This window comes from Dipteris shenzhenensis, chromosome 21, assembly GCF_047967505.1.
Source record: "Dipteris shenzhenensis isolate YYH24624 ecotype China chromosome 21, Dip_SZ_1.0, whole genome shotgun sequence".
NCBI lineage: Eukaryota > Viridiplantae > Streptophyta > Polypodiopsida > Gleicheniales > Dipteridaceae > Dipteris > Dipteris shenzhenensis.
The window spans coordinates 4,105,994-4,120,125 of NC_141616.1; positions in this window are offsets into that span (position 1 = coordinate 4,105,994).

Here is a 14,132-nt window from a genome sequence, read left to right on the forward strand (position 1 = left end):
GAGTAAAGCTTTATGGCAGAATCAAGCCTATGGCAAACCTTGTGCAACTTGGGTTGGCTTTAAGCATGCTGTGAGGACATCGCTATGAGACTATCAGATGACTGTTTTCCGTTCACGGGATGGGACTTCTGTGTACAGACCCATAACAGATGAAAAATGCGAAACGATTCTATGGGGTTAATAATGTGTGTAAGCCGTGATGGCGTTACACACAATGAAGGCGGATAAATCTCACAGGATTTTCAGTATGTGGCAAACCCGTCGAAGATCTATACTGCAAGCATAACGGCATAAAAGCTAGAACAGTGGAAGGGGAAAATGAATGTGGAAAAAGGGACACGCCAAAAGATAGACGTTGGATGAGGACATAGGGAGAAGGATGGACACGCTCACTAGTAGACTGGACAGTAGAGTGCTTAGCTTGAAACTGAAACAACCCTACTTGCTCGATGCAAGACTGAAGTGAAGCAAGTGTGGTGTCTTCCGAATCCCCACCCCACGTATTTATGCGGTAGCTGCGCGGGGGCTGATCATCTCGAGCAGTGACCCATCACGCCCTCGTCGCGTTGAATGGAGGAACAAAAGTGAAAGGCATTGCATCCATGCATCGCCCGGGCCCCGTAGTGACCCATTAACTCTCCCAGCCTTGAATGGAGGAACGATTCAGAAAGGCATTGCATCCATGGATCGCCTGTAGTGCACTACCCATTTACTCTCGTCGCCTTGAATGGAGGACTGATAGGGAAAGGCATCGCTGCTATGATGATTGCACCACTCTTCCGCAAACCAAACAACACACTGGTAACTGGTTGCATAATGTATTAAAGCCAAATGCATTTAAGATTTCCAGTATCCCAAGGGAGAATGAATTCCAGCGTTCTCGTTGTGGAGATGTTTGTTGTTCCCAGGATCAATGTTAATCCTCTCAGATATTGTTTTCTAATCTGTGAGTGAGACATGCATTGGCCGGTGTATTCTTTGCTTGAGGATCCTTGATCTCGAGTCCAACTACAGTGGTTATACGCTCACATGTTCTTCTTCCATTGGGGTTCGGCCCTGTTTTTTTTCTCTACTGTCAGAAGACGCTGTGATACGGATGAGGGTCATCATGCATCTTTAGTTAATATGTCTCACGTCCTGCTGTTGGCGCTGAGTGTGGCTCTGGATGAATCCCACAAGCAAACAATAAAATCAATGGATTCGATTATTCATGATGATTTACACCCCGCTCGTGACAACAATTTCAATAATAATATTACATATCTTCCGTTTCGTATTGCATTCCTTATAAGATTCTTATTCTCAGATGAAAAATGGGAATGCATAGCAATGTATTATGGCCACCTTAGAACGACGTCCCTCACCCCATACGCAATTACAGCAGCAGCATGTAGTAGTTAGTCGAGGTGCATATGAACAGTGGCGTATATTACAAGAAAAAGGGGAACTATCTGTCTCGTGACTTCGTTTGATCCTGCTAATACTTAATCGGCAATCTAGCTATCGCCACCTTAATCAAATACGCAACTGACATTTATCTCCATTGTCATCACTACCCGAGCTCGGAGCACTTAAAAAAGCTGAGCATATTTGCATGAATCACCACGGTATATTGGTACCCGAGACAAAGGGACATTAGACACGAAGTCTGCGTAGCAAGTCTGAGAGAGGGGACAGTCCGTAAGTGAGACGAACAGGCATATGGTGAAACATCATCTCATAGTGGCAGACTCTACCATGTCTGAACAGTGGCAGATCACTCTGGTATGAAAATATAATCTCTCTGGCCTTAAGACAGGGGCAATCAGGCCAATTTCATCAGATGCAAGCACGATGCGGACCATTTCCCTTTATCCAAACACATTCCATTTTTTCCCATCACCTCCCGTGAGAAAATTTTGTACATACACACACACCCCACTCAGGACACTTCTGTACATACACAGAGAGCACACTTTTAAACGATATTCCTCCTCCAACTATTTTGGCCCTCCACAATTATAGGTACCGCTTTCATAGTCTACATGGATAGTTGAATCTGCAATGATTCTAAGGTTGGACTTCATAGTTCAAACTCTCTAGGGAGAGCCTATTGTGATTGGACATAGTCCATGCGTGGTCATGTGCTGATGCTTAAGGTCAAGTGTGCAAGTTGGCATAAGATCCATGGGATTGCTTAGATCATTAGCCTAGAACTAGTGGTATTCTCATTGTGTTTAATAACTAGCTAATTATGTTTGGAATAAATACTAGCTACTACAAGAGTCTTGTTATGTCAATTTATGTTTTATCACTTGAATGCAAAATTGATCGATGATAGCATTCTATAATCAGGTAATGAGTCACTTCCTTTGAAAGAGAGTCACTTCCTTTGAAAGGATGCATCTATTCATGGTTGGGAATTGCTCCATCTGCAATAATCAAAGCATCATTATTTCTTAGAACTTTCTACCTTTGTCCATGAAGAGGACCAATAGGGGTAGATACAACTGTGTCTAAAGCTTGGTGGTACCATTTTAGAAAGATAAAACTTGAACCAAGTACAAGGGACCACCAATGTGATAGAGGAAAAGTTTGAGACATGTACTTGGCCAACCACATTAAGGTTACTACATAAGCGTGCCAAGGAATCAAATCAAAGGCATGTTGCAAAATTATTGTATCAAAGGCATGTTACAAAATTATTGTATGATTAGGAACAAATACTTGGACTATAAATTAAAATGCCTATTTCTTAGGCATATATTTAATTATTTTGATTGACGTCTTGTCTTATTTTTACTTACGCTTGTTGGCCTCCTTCTTAAAGACGAGACCTCAGTAACAGCCACCTCTTATAGTGTAGTTACTCAACTCTTGTAGATGCACTACGGGCATACCTCCCATCCAAATATTTACTTAAATGTAGGAAAGACCAATCCGCGTGTGCAAGTGCACCCACGCGTGCATGCATGTTTATGTGTGTGCACACATGTGCATGCGTGCATGTGTGTGTGTGTATGTGTGCGTGCATATGTGTGTTTGTGTGCATGTGTGTATGTGTGTGTGTGTGTGTGTGTGTGTGTGTGCGTGTATGTGTGTGGGGGGCATGTGTGTGTGTTTGTGTGTGTGTGTGTGTTTGCGCATGTGTGTGTGAATGCGTGCGTGCATGTACGTGTGTGTGTGTGTGTGTGTGTGTGTGTGTGTGTGTAAGTGTGTGAATGGGTGGGTGGGTGACATGTGTGTGTGTTTTGTGTGTGTGTGGGGGGGGGGCACGTGGGCGCATGTGTGAGGGCAGACATGCATGCACACAGGCCTAAAAGGAGCATGTGGACATGCTTTTTTATTCGAAGGAAAGGGGCAAGGATTGAGAGTGAGAATGGGTTCTAGAAGGTAGAGATGGAGGAGTCTCCTGTTTTTAGTTTTTTGGGTTATACATGTTTTCCCTCAAAACTTTACAAATACTCCCCAAATGAAGATTATGTACTACAATTTATCATAATCACAAATGCTTTCATTTGCAAAGTGAGTCATGAAAATTATAAAGAATGCATTGTAAGTTTATACTTGCATGCATTATCTAGCGCCTTTTCATTCAAACATAGCAAGAATCAATAGAGATAAACTTAGGACAATGAATCCCTAACCTTTTGCATTGCTTTCTTTCTCTTTCTATATGACCAACCCTTGCATGAGAAGTAAGACACAAACAAGATGGCTATTTATACATTAACATTATACACACTCATACTACACACACACACACACAAATTTGATTAGTAAATGTATCTCACACACACAAACACTTATTTCTTTACACATGAATACACACACATTTTTTTTTTTTGTGGAATCACACACACACACGCACACGCACATGCACACACACGCACACGCACATGCATACACACACACATGAATACTTTCCTAACTATGAATTATTCTTTTATGTACCCCCGTGAAATCTTCCCTTTACACTTTCTTTTTAATCACCCCACATACCAAGCCCACTAATCGTCCCATACCTCCTATAAACCCTTCTTAACCCATGCACTCATTCGCTCCTTACTCCACTTGTGACTTAAACTTCACACTAAACATAACGAGGAAATCAGAATGCCTCAAAGGCATGTATCTTTGAGAACTTGTTCATTCATTAGTGATGCTTCGATTGAATATCTACACATGTTTGTGTGTATGAAAATAACATCAATTCATGATTGGGGTATTAATTGCACATTGATACAGAAAAGAGAAGAGAAAGTCAGGAGACGTAAAACATAAAAGCAACCAATACTTGTTGAACTCCCTCTAACAATCACAGCCTATCCTTGGGATCACAATCATGACAAGGGATGTTCAATAATGATATCAAAAATTGGATGAAAGATCTCACCACAAGTATTGATTATAGATCAATCTTACAATTTTTACTATCTATAGTGTTTAATATAGTCATTGTGGTAATTGGATATGCCACCATGGGGTGATTCGAGGCATCATGATAGCTAATGTGATTGATTTGAGTAGACATAATGCCACATGTCCTTAACAAATAACTATAACTATGTCTTCAACTAGAGCACTTGCATATTGCCAAATGTTTCACATTAAGACCCATCCTGGTGGTTGTAGTAGAATAACTATAACCTCCATGTGGCGATTTGATGATACTAGAAATACTATGGATATTTTAACGGGGCTTGAAAAGAGCTGACAATTAGTAAAACATTAAGTTAGGTTGAAAATGGGTCCCTCCAATGTGATAATCATCATGTCAGTAAAAATTTTGATGAGCACGTGTTGCTACATGTCATTCTGAGCTTTCCATGGATTTTGTAATCCCACCGAGCATCTCTCATCATAGAGTGCCGCTAAAATAATTGCACGATTGGCTACACCTAACCATTCCTTGACCCTCTTATATAATACCAAGTTACTAGATGTAATTTTTCATTGAGAGCATGCTTCATGTAATGAGAAAGGACGCACAAATTCCATCATCATCTAGATAATTGAAAAAATTATTTTTCTCTACCGCCAATGTGGATCGATGGAATTAGAATAAATTCAATGTTAGTTGACATAAGTTTTGATCAAATTGTATTTGTAAGAGTATAATGGCAACCAAATAATTGTGAAGTATCATTGACCATCAAGTGGCATACAAAGCTCGAACATCATTCAACATTTATTAGACCTTATCCATCCAATTACTTAGAATAGTTTGAAACATTCAACCTCCATTCAACATGATCACTAGTTGGCCAGATGTCTATTGACATAGATACCTTGAAGATATAGGGCACAAACCTAATTACCATCTTAGTATTAGATGTATCTGAGGACTGGATAATTGGGGATTGAAAATGGGCAACAAGCTATGATAATACAATAATTGTAATGCAATAGAGCATTCAAGATTCACCAACAAGATGGCTCAACAGCTACATAGGCACTAGCTAGACAATCTACATATATGTTTTTATTTTCAATGAAAAGGATTCTATTAAGTATGAAAGAAACCTTGAGAGTAGAGCTCAAGGCATAAATGCATCATGCAAAGCATAAGAAACCAAAAACCCTAATTGGGAAAATAACCTACAATATATTTCTACACTTCTATCTACGATTCAAACATGTATCAAGATCATGATTTCACTTATTGGACTATTGTATGGTGGTCAATATTAGTTTAATTTTGTTTACCGACTTACTGACATTCATGTGTAATGTTACTGTAATAATTACAATGTTATTTGTAATTTATCATTCTTTTGACTTTTCCATGTACAGACTAAAGGTGTGACAAAGAGTAAATCAACACCATTTGGACTTTCAATTCTCACTATTTTTATAGGTATTGCTAAATAGCAGTACCTAGGATCTAGTCTTATGAGGTGTAACGCTCACACTAGACCCTAAAATAATATGGTATCATCTTCCCCCATATAACAATCATTTCAAGTTGATATTATTACTATTTTTGGCACCCATAATTTGACCCATTTCTCTCACATAACCACAGTATATGATAGTAATTTTTTTAATGGGATCCCTTCTTTTTGTTTTAGTACCTTGTTTAATTGAATCTTGCCTTCTCCCCAATCATTTTTTAAATACTTTTTGTTCTTCTACTTGCACCTTTTCTTTAGTGTACATTATCATTCTATTGGATCATCAAGAATCTAACTATTTGAATTAAGTTAATATTTTAAATTTTACTACCATAGTGGTACACCTTGACTAGTCGAGTGGCTACTCATTCACCCACATCAACTAAAATGGTGGATGAATCAGCCACTATAGGTGGTGACAACTATCATGATGTCAACCATCATAGTGGTTTGATTACATGATATGTGTTTTTATGTAGGCCAATGTGGCACACATTTACTAGCCTAGTGGCCAAATCAATGAATGTTGTGGTCCTATCATACGACACATCACATATACATCTAGGAATTTTGTGCATTTTTCTACATGGGTTCTTGGTGGATTACCTCTTATATCAAATCCTAACTCATCTCTAGCCAACCAGATCTCCATATGAACGAATTAAATATGCCATCTTATTGTGCAACTCATGTGTGTGTGCACTAGCCATAGCCCCAGTGGCCCATGAAAATGAATTCCAAACAAACTGTCTCAATAGCCCAAAACTTTCTACTCGTTACTAAACAACAAGCTCATGGAAAATCCAAGGATTGTAACTATTCTCTCTCTCTCTCTCTCTCTCTCTCCTCCCCTATAATCTAACCTATGCCTTGTAACATTATCTTGGCTCCATCTTTGTCAATTTTAGTGGCACACAAGATGAGTATTTACATTTAAACATAAAGAGATTTACAAGTGTCTACCTCATATGTGCTAGAATACAAGTAATACATTGCACAAAGTTTCCAATAATATTTACATTTGTAGATAAAGAAATTTACAAGTGTCTACCTCATATGTGCTAGAATACAAGTAATGCATTGCACAAAGTTTCCAATAATAAGTTATAAATTCTAGTTACACAATAGTTAAGTACATTTTCAAGACTCTTTATATTATGAAAATATGTAGAGAACAATGTATATAAATTTGTATATTTAAAACTATAAAAAAGATAGAGGTCCACTATAATATAACAAAGAAGAGAAACTACAGATTCAATGGTCAATTTTTGGGGTTAATATCAAGGGGGGACTAATAGGAACTCCACCATATGTGTCCTAATTTCTTCCAGCTCCATGTAAACAAGAGATCCATAGAGGATTGTCAAGAATATGTCTTTATGGTTTGATTTGTAATTATATTTTTGCATGTTCACATTTAATTGGGGAAGCTCCTCCCCTTACACGTTGTATAGAATTATAAACATATAGGTGTAGAGACACATTCTGCTTAGTCGTCGGTGATACATCATACATATTAAGAGTGACAAACTTGTCTTGATTTGAGGAACAAGAAGAAGAGGCATGGGCCTGAAACAATATAGCACATTTGAGTAAGAAATTTAGACTAAGCATGTAAGTGCAAGGGTTTATAATTTTTCCTACATTATCAAATTTAAAACTTGGAAGAGTAGGGCTATCTATAACTTGGAATATGAGATTGAGCTGAAGATGTGAGGATGGAGCATGAAGATGAGAATGAAGAGGAAGGTGGAGTTGTCCACCCTTTGTTTAAGAAATATTTAATCACTATAGGCATCAAAAATCATTCAAGCATTAAGGTCTTTCAATGCTTTTACTAATGCTATACAAATATTGCTAATGCCAATGGTAATAATAATGTTAAAATTTGGACCTTGAGATTGATAGAATCCGTCTTTTTATAAAATTTTCAAGTCTTATAGCATTAAAAATATATTAAGTTTATTGGAGTGCAAACAAAGACCATCCACTAGATCTTAGCCTTTGAACTTCACAAAAACTTGTGAGAAAATATTTGAATGCCATGTAATATCCTTTGAGCTACTACACCCTTTTGACATAATTTATGCCTTATAATAAATAAGTCTATTTACTTTACTCAAAGTCATATACCTAATTCATATCTAAAGGACAAATTTATTGCAATACCAAACTTGACTTCTAGAAACTATAGTAGACGTATTCACAAAGTATCCACCATCAAGAATAATAGGGCTCACCAAATCCCATCCTATTCAAGGAATCCAATATGAAAGGCAATCATAGCTTATAATAGCTTAAATAGAACCTACTCATATCTTATAATATCTTAATCATAGTATGAATTCTAATCATAGCTTATAGTAGCCTAATTAAAACCTTTGCTAAGAATGATGACATCAAAATTTTGTTATTAGGGTAGTGAAATGGTACTTAATCCTAGTGGCTATTTTGTGAATGTTTTGGAAAGAAAGTTCTAGCCAAAGATGAGCATCTAGTTCACTAATTATAGCCCTAGTGCACCTTAAAGATTTGAAAATAGAATGTTACTTACTAGAGGGGATACATGATGGAAGTTGAAAATTACTTATCCAATATGATCAATCTTCATGAATATACAAGGAATATCTTTATTTCAACATCCAAACAAGTATAGTACCTACACAAGGAAGGGTGTGAAAAATAAGGAGGGGATGTCAAAAGTCCAATGTAATAAAATGAAGTCTTCTATAGGGTATCTTCATTTCACAGGGATTTAAAAAGTATGTACTTCTCGATTAATCAATCTTCATGAATATACAAGGAATATCTTTATTTTAACATCCAAACAAGTATAGTACCTACACAAGGAAGGGTGTGAAAAATAAGGAGGGGATGTTAAAAGTCCAATGTAATAAAATGAAGTCTTCTAGAGGGCATCTTCATTTCACAAGGATTTCAAAAGTACCTTCTAGAGGGTATCTTCATTTCACAGGTGTTTAAAAAGTATGTATTTTTAAAAAAAATATGTACTTTTTGATTAAAGATGTCCGCCTAATGCCCTAAACACAAGAAAACACGATTCTTTACACCAACTGTCGATTGGAAGACTACCACAAGGTGTTTGCTCTTACTGCATGGTACCATAACGTGCATACCACACGGTAGCAAGCCATACCAAGCAGTATCGTTTGCACTGCACGGTCCCTCATCTCTACTACGTGGTTTTTTTAAGGGCACCACCAAACACCGCTGGTAACCTACCTGTACTACATGGTATGTGTCCAATCGGCATGTGTGACACCCTAGATCATCCAATTTGTAAGGGTAAGAAATCTTGTATGTTGACATACAGCGCAGAGTAGTAGGCAGGTTTCCGATGGTGTTTGTGAGAAATCCTATAAAATGACCCCATTCGTGCCACTACCGCCCTGCCAAACCTGTTGCTTTCCTGCCGCAATTGTAACTTCTTCGTTTTGGTGAGATTCTAGAGCTTTTAGAGTTAGTCAGTCAGGCTAGGTGATGACCCGCCTCAGCCAGTCAGATTCACCTTGCCTGGCTGACTATTAGTAGGTTGTTTGAGAGAGGGAAAGAGAGGGATTGAGAGAGAGAGAGAGAGAAAGAGAGAGGAAAGAGAGGGACGGAGAGCAAAAGAGAGGGAGAATAAAAAGGGAGAGAGGAAAATAGAGAGTGGGAGAGTAAAATCTAGAGAGAGGACGATATGTTTATTTATGTCTCAATCAGGCTAGGAGATGATTCGCTTTAGCCGATCAGATTCACCTTTGATGTGTGTAATAGTAAAGATCAAAGTCGGGTGATGGCTCGCATCTGCCAGTCGGTTCCCCCCGCTTCCATCTTCTTATATATCATATCGATTTATGTACATAGGTGTTAGTAGAGCCAAGTTTTATTCGGATGATGGCCCACTTTGGTCCGCTAGTTCCTCTCAATAAAACTCTTCCCAACTGGATGTGTGATTGGCAAAGCTGATCTAGATCATCTTGGTTATGTGATGCTGTTATATGTTTTTTGTTCTTACCTCCACTAGCGCGCTACTGATAGATTGACACTCGATAGTGACTTTATGGAATTCACTCTATAATAGGAGAAGATCACGTACAGCATAAAAAATAAGGAGGGAACAAGATTATGATAGTGTAGGTCAATGGGTGAATCCTTCCCCATATAGATTTATAAATATTAGCCTTGCTACCACTTTTAGGGCGAATTTATCAAATTTGAGACTCTAAAAATTAGCCCACCTTTATTTTTGGGCTAATTTATCAAATTTAAAGCTCTAAATATTAGCCCAATCAACTTGGGAAAGCTCTAAATTAGCCCTTGTGCTAAAATTTGCCCCTAATTGTTTCCCTAACCACCACGGTTAATAGTTCATGTACCATGTAAAATAAGCAGAGATGTAGGAGAGAGCATGAGGATTAGCATATGATATTTGGCTTGGAGCCAAATGGAACCAAGTGGTTGTAAAATGAGAATTAGAGAGGTGCATGAGAGTACAAGTGTTAGGCCTCCCTTAGAAACGTGAAATATATATATGGCCAAAAGGATGACTTTGGTCTTCGTTGTGTACTTGCAAGTTTTGGAATAGATGCTCTCTCTTTCTCTTTATACTGTTGCATTGAGTCTTCTTTCTTCCTCTTGCGAAGTTTTCTTGTGGTTGCCACTCTCCCCCTTTCCCATTCCCCCCCCCCCCCCTTGCTCTCATTCCCTTCTTCCTTTCCCTCTCCCCTTCCCCCTCTCTCTTTCCCCCTCATGGAGTAACTCACTGGTAGTTGCTTGGGTGACACAAGCATGAGGCTTGCTCATACAAAGATCCCATGACAAGTTGTTTGGAAGTAGATACTTCAATGGCATTCTTCCAAGATTCCCATGACATGTGAGTCACTGCCCAGACTACATGTTTTTGGTGCCATTTTCGGGGATTTCGAGGTATGCTTTTGTATCGCACTAGCCCTCTATCATTATCCTCCCATTGCACAATGCTCCTAGCTTATCTATAAGTGTTGCTAGTGAGGTATAGGCTGGGTTTGAAGAACGAAAGTGTGAGTCTAGAGTGGGAAAAGTAGACTATCCATAGAGTATTTTTCACATATTTGAGCTTGTTTTTTGGAGTTTTTTGTTGTCAGGCTATAGGAATAGGTACTTGGGATGATTTCTAAGTGTTTGTGGTGTCACATCTTACTTGAATACAATTAAAAACAATTCTGTATCAGATTGAGTTGACACAAGAGTGAGTTCTCAGCCACTCCCTTCAAATTAAAAATCTCATGTTTGCACTTTTAAGTTTTGTTTTTTGTGCTATTTTGGTTTGTGTAGGTAGAACAGGTAGTATAGCATCCATTTGTGCTCACAAACCCTACACAAAACTTAGAAATCTTCATAGAGCACCAAAAACTAGTCAATGACAGAGCCAGATTGTGAGTCATTGCTTTATAGATAACGCACCATTAGGGAAGAAATGGGGTCTCAAAAGGGCCTCCAATAAACAGTTTCGTAATTTCATGGTTTTAGAGAGAAATTTGAGGTGTACCAATGAGAGTGCTCTGAGGTGTGGGGCAATGTCATGTTGAAGTTGACAAAAGCATTTAAGGGCATGGAGACCTCTAACCCAGATTCTGGACCCATGATCTTCACTCCCATGCCTTGATCTAATCTCCAATCGAAGGGATACATTCAAATCTAAGGTAGAGCACTCCCAGCCACTAGATCAAGGGGTATATATAAGGATACCATCAAAGGATGGAGGGGTCAAATATTTGTTGAGAGTTCACGCTCAACATCATGTGATCATATGTGCATAGCACTAACCAATAGAGTGCTATAAAGGAAAGGGTTAGATGCCCTAACCCTAACACTACATGGGTTTCTATATATTCTACATTTTCAACTAAATCTAGTGTACAGTTAGTCATTTGTGATGTGCTCTCTAGCTATGCCCTCTCTCCTCATCTTCACTCTTCTCCTCTCCCATCTTCATATTTGTCATGGTATTAGAGCTCCCTTGCCTTCCGCTAAGGCATTGCGATTCATGAGAGTGTAAGAGAGATAGAGACATTGAGAAATTGAGTGTTTCCATCCTTTCATTTCCTTGATGAAAGAGATTTCCATCCATTTGATTGAGAGAGAAAGTTTCCATCCACTATTCTTTTTGTGTGAGAGAGAGTTCTTTCCATTCATTCCTTCAAGAGAGAGAAAGAGAGATTCTCTGTCTATTCTTCTTCAAGAGAGAGAAAGAGAGAGAGAGAGAGCTTAGATATTCAATCCTATGAGAGAGAGAGAGAAGTTGATTTGATAGAGAGAAAGGATTCATTTATGGATATTGTTCTTCTTCTATCATACTCCATTTGAGAGATAGAGATAGTTCTTTTCTTCGATCCACGTGAGAGAGACTCCAAGCTTCAACGACCTCTATGTCCTTGCAACTACACTGGCGGCTCGTACAAGCAACCTTACCGACCCAAGCTAGCCTCTACTATGACTTCTACTGTGACTCCTATTGGAACTCCTACGCAACTCCTTTGGAGCCTCGTTTGCTAGAGCTTCATTACTAGGCATGCAATAAAAGCTTCAACGAGCCATCCTCATAGTAACACCAACAAGCACCTTCGCCAAGTGACACACATAGGCACAACATAGTCTCTAATACTCAACACCACCTCCCGGGCTCTCTTGCAACAACAAAGCCTCGACCTTGGAGGCTCAATCCTTTAATTGATTGGAATAGACTCTAAATATTAGCCCAATCAACTTGGGCAAGGGAGAAGAAGGGAAGGTCTAATTCAGGATATTGACTGTGGGTGTCCCAAGTCTTAGGCCAATAGCGTGGTATGCTGGCAAGAGGAGTAATAAAAATGATGCCCATGCCCATGCTCATCTGGCACTAAAAAATGAGCTAGCGATGACAGTTGTCCATAGAGCTGTCTGTCGAGTATTGGGGTACTCACACACCCAAGAGCTATGGGTCATCACTCCCCTTTTTAATGGTGGAAGTGTGCACGATATGCTGATGTGTCTCCCACAGTGATGTGGGACATATGCATGATGGGTTAAGACTACACGTCCCAAAGAAGAACCTCGCTTTAACTAGAAATCTCCACTCACCAGGGTTACGAGCAAGGTTATTTTGTCATCATGGATTGTCCATTGCTACCTCTATTGCTAGTGGTTGGAAGTAGTTCACAAACAAAGATATGTGCACATCGATTTGCAAGAAACCAGCTACATGCTGCACTTCACAACAGATGACATGTCTGTCTGAGTTGGGATTATTGATTGGGGAAGAAGCCTCCATTGGATCGAAAGTTGATATCCACAAGACCCGTCTTTTGCTCCTCCAATAGCATTTCCATGGTTAGCACCGAAATTATATGCCAGTACAACTACCCGAACAAATCCCAAGGGTGCATGGGCATCGGAGTCAGATTGCTTTGCCATTGGATGGCTATTTTGGCAAATTGCCAACTTTCTCATAGATGTTGCAGACACTCTCAGTGACAACTCCGTGAAGGGTGATGTTGCAATCAAGCTCTTGCTTAGTTGTGGAAATGTGCTTTGCAAGATTGATCCAAATGAGTGACCTTCCATGAGAGAAATTTTAACAAAACTGCAGAGTTTCAATGTAAACGAGGATGTGGCAATGCGACCCATTGAAGAAATGAAAACATGCTGTTGAATAAAAGCTATATTGTGTTTGAGTAAGGATTTTTCGAGGTTTCAGCCTCGTTTCTTTGGGACCATGCTCACTTACTCGGTATGCACATACTAATAGATCAATATTGTGCAAAATTATCAATTGCCATGTATAAAAACATTTCTCCAATATTGAATAAATTTATTTCCCGAATATGTGTTGCATAGAGAAATCATTTCACTCATTCTTATTCCACCAACATTCAGTAAGTACGCTAGACCTTGAGATGGAGCAACCATCCAATCATCTTGTCCCCTCCCAACATAATTGGATGGTTATAGACGTGGTAATCTGCCTAGGGACCTAGGAGTGGGATGGCAAATTGCCTTTTCCCACATCTCGCTCTTTCTTGAGTAAGCATCTATCTACACTATGATCTTTCATGACATCATGCTCTATACACGAAAGTCGGTATTTCAAACATGCTAGTGTAGTAGCTAGCATTGCTTACATGCAAGTGGCAGCTTGCGATTCTTTCTCTCTCACCTTCTACTTTTCAATCATAACCATTCGACACAATTATTCAAAGGATCTAAATGCATTTGTCCATGATACAGGAAATC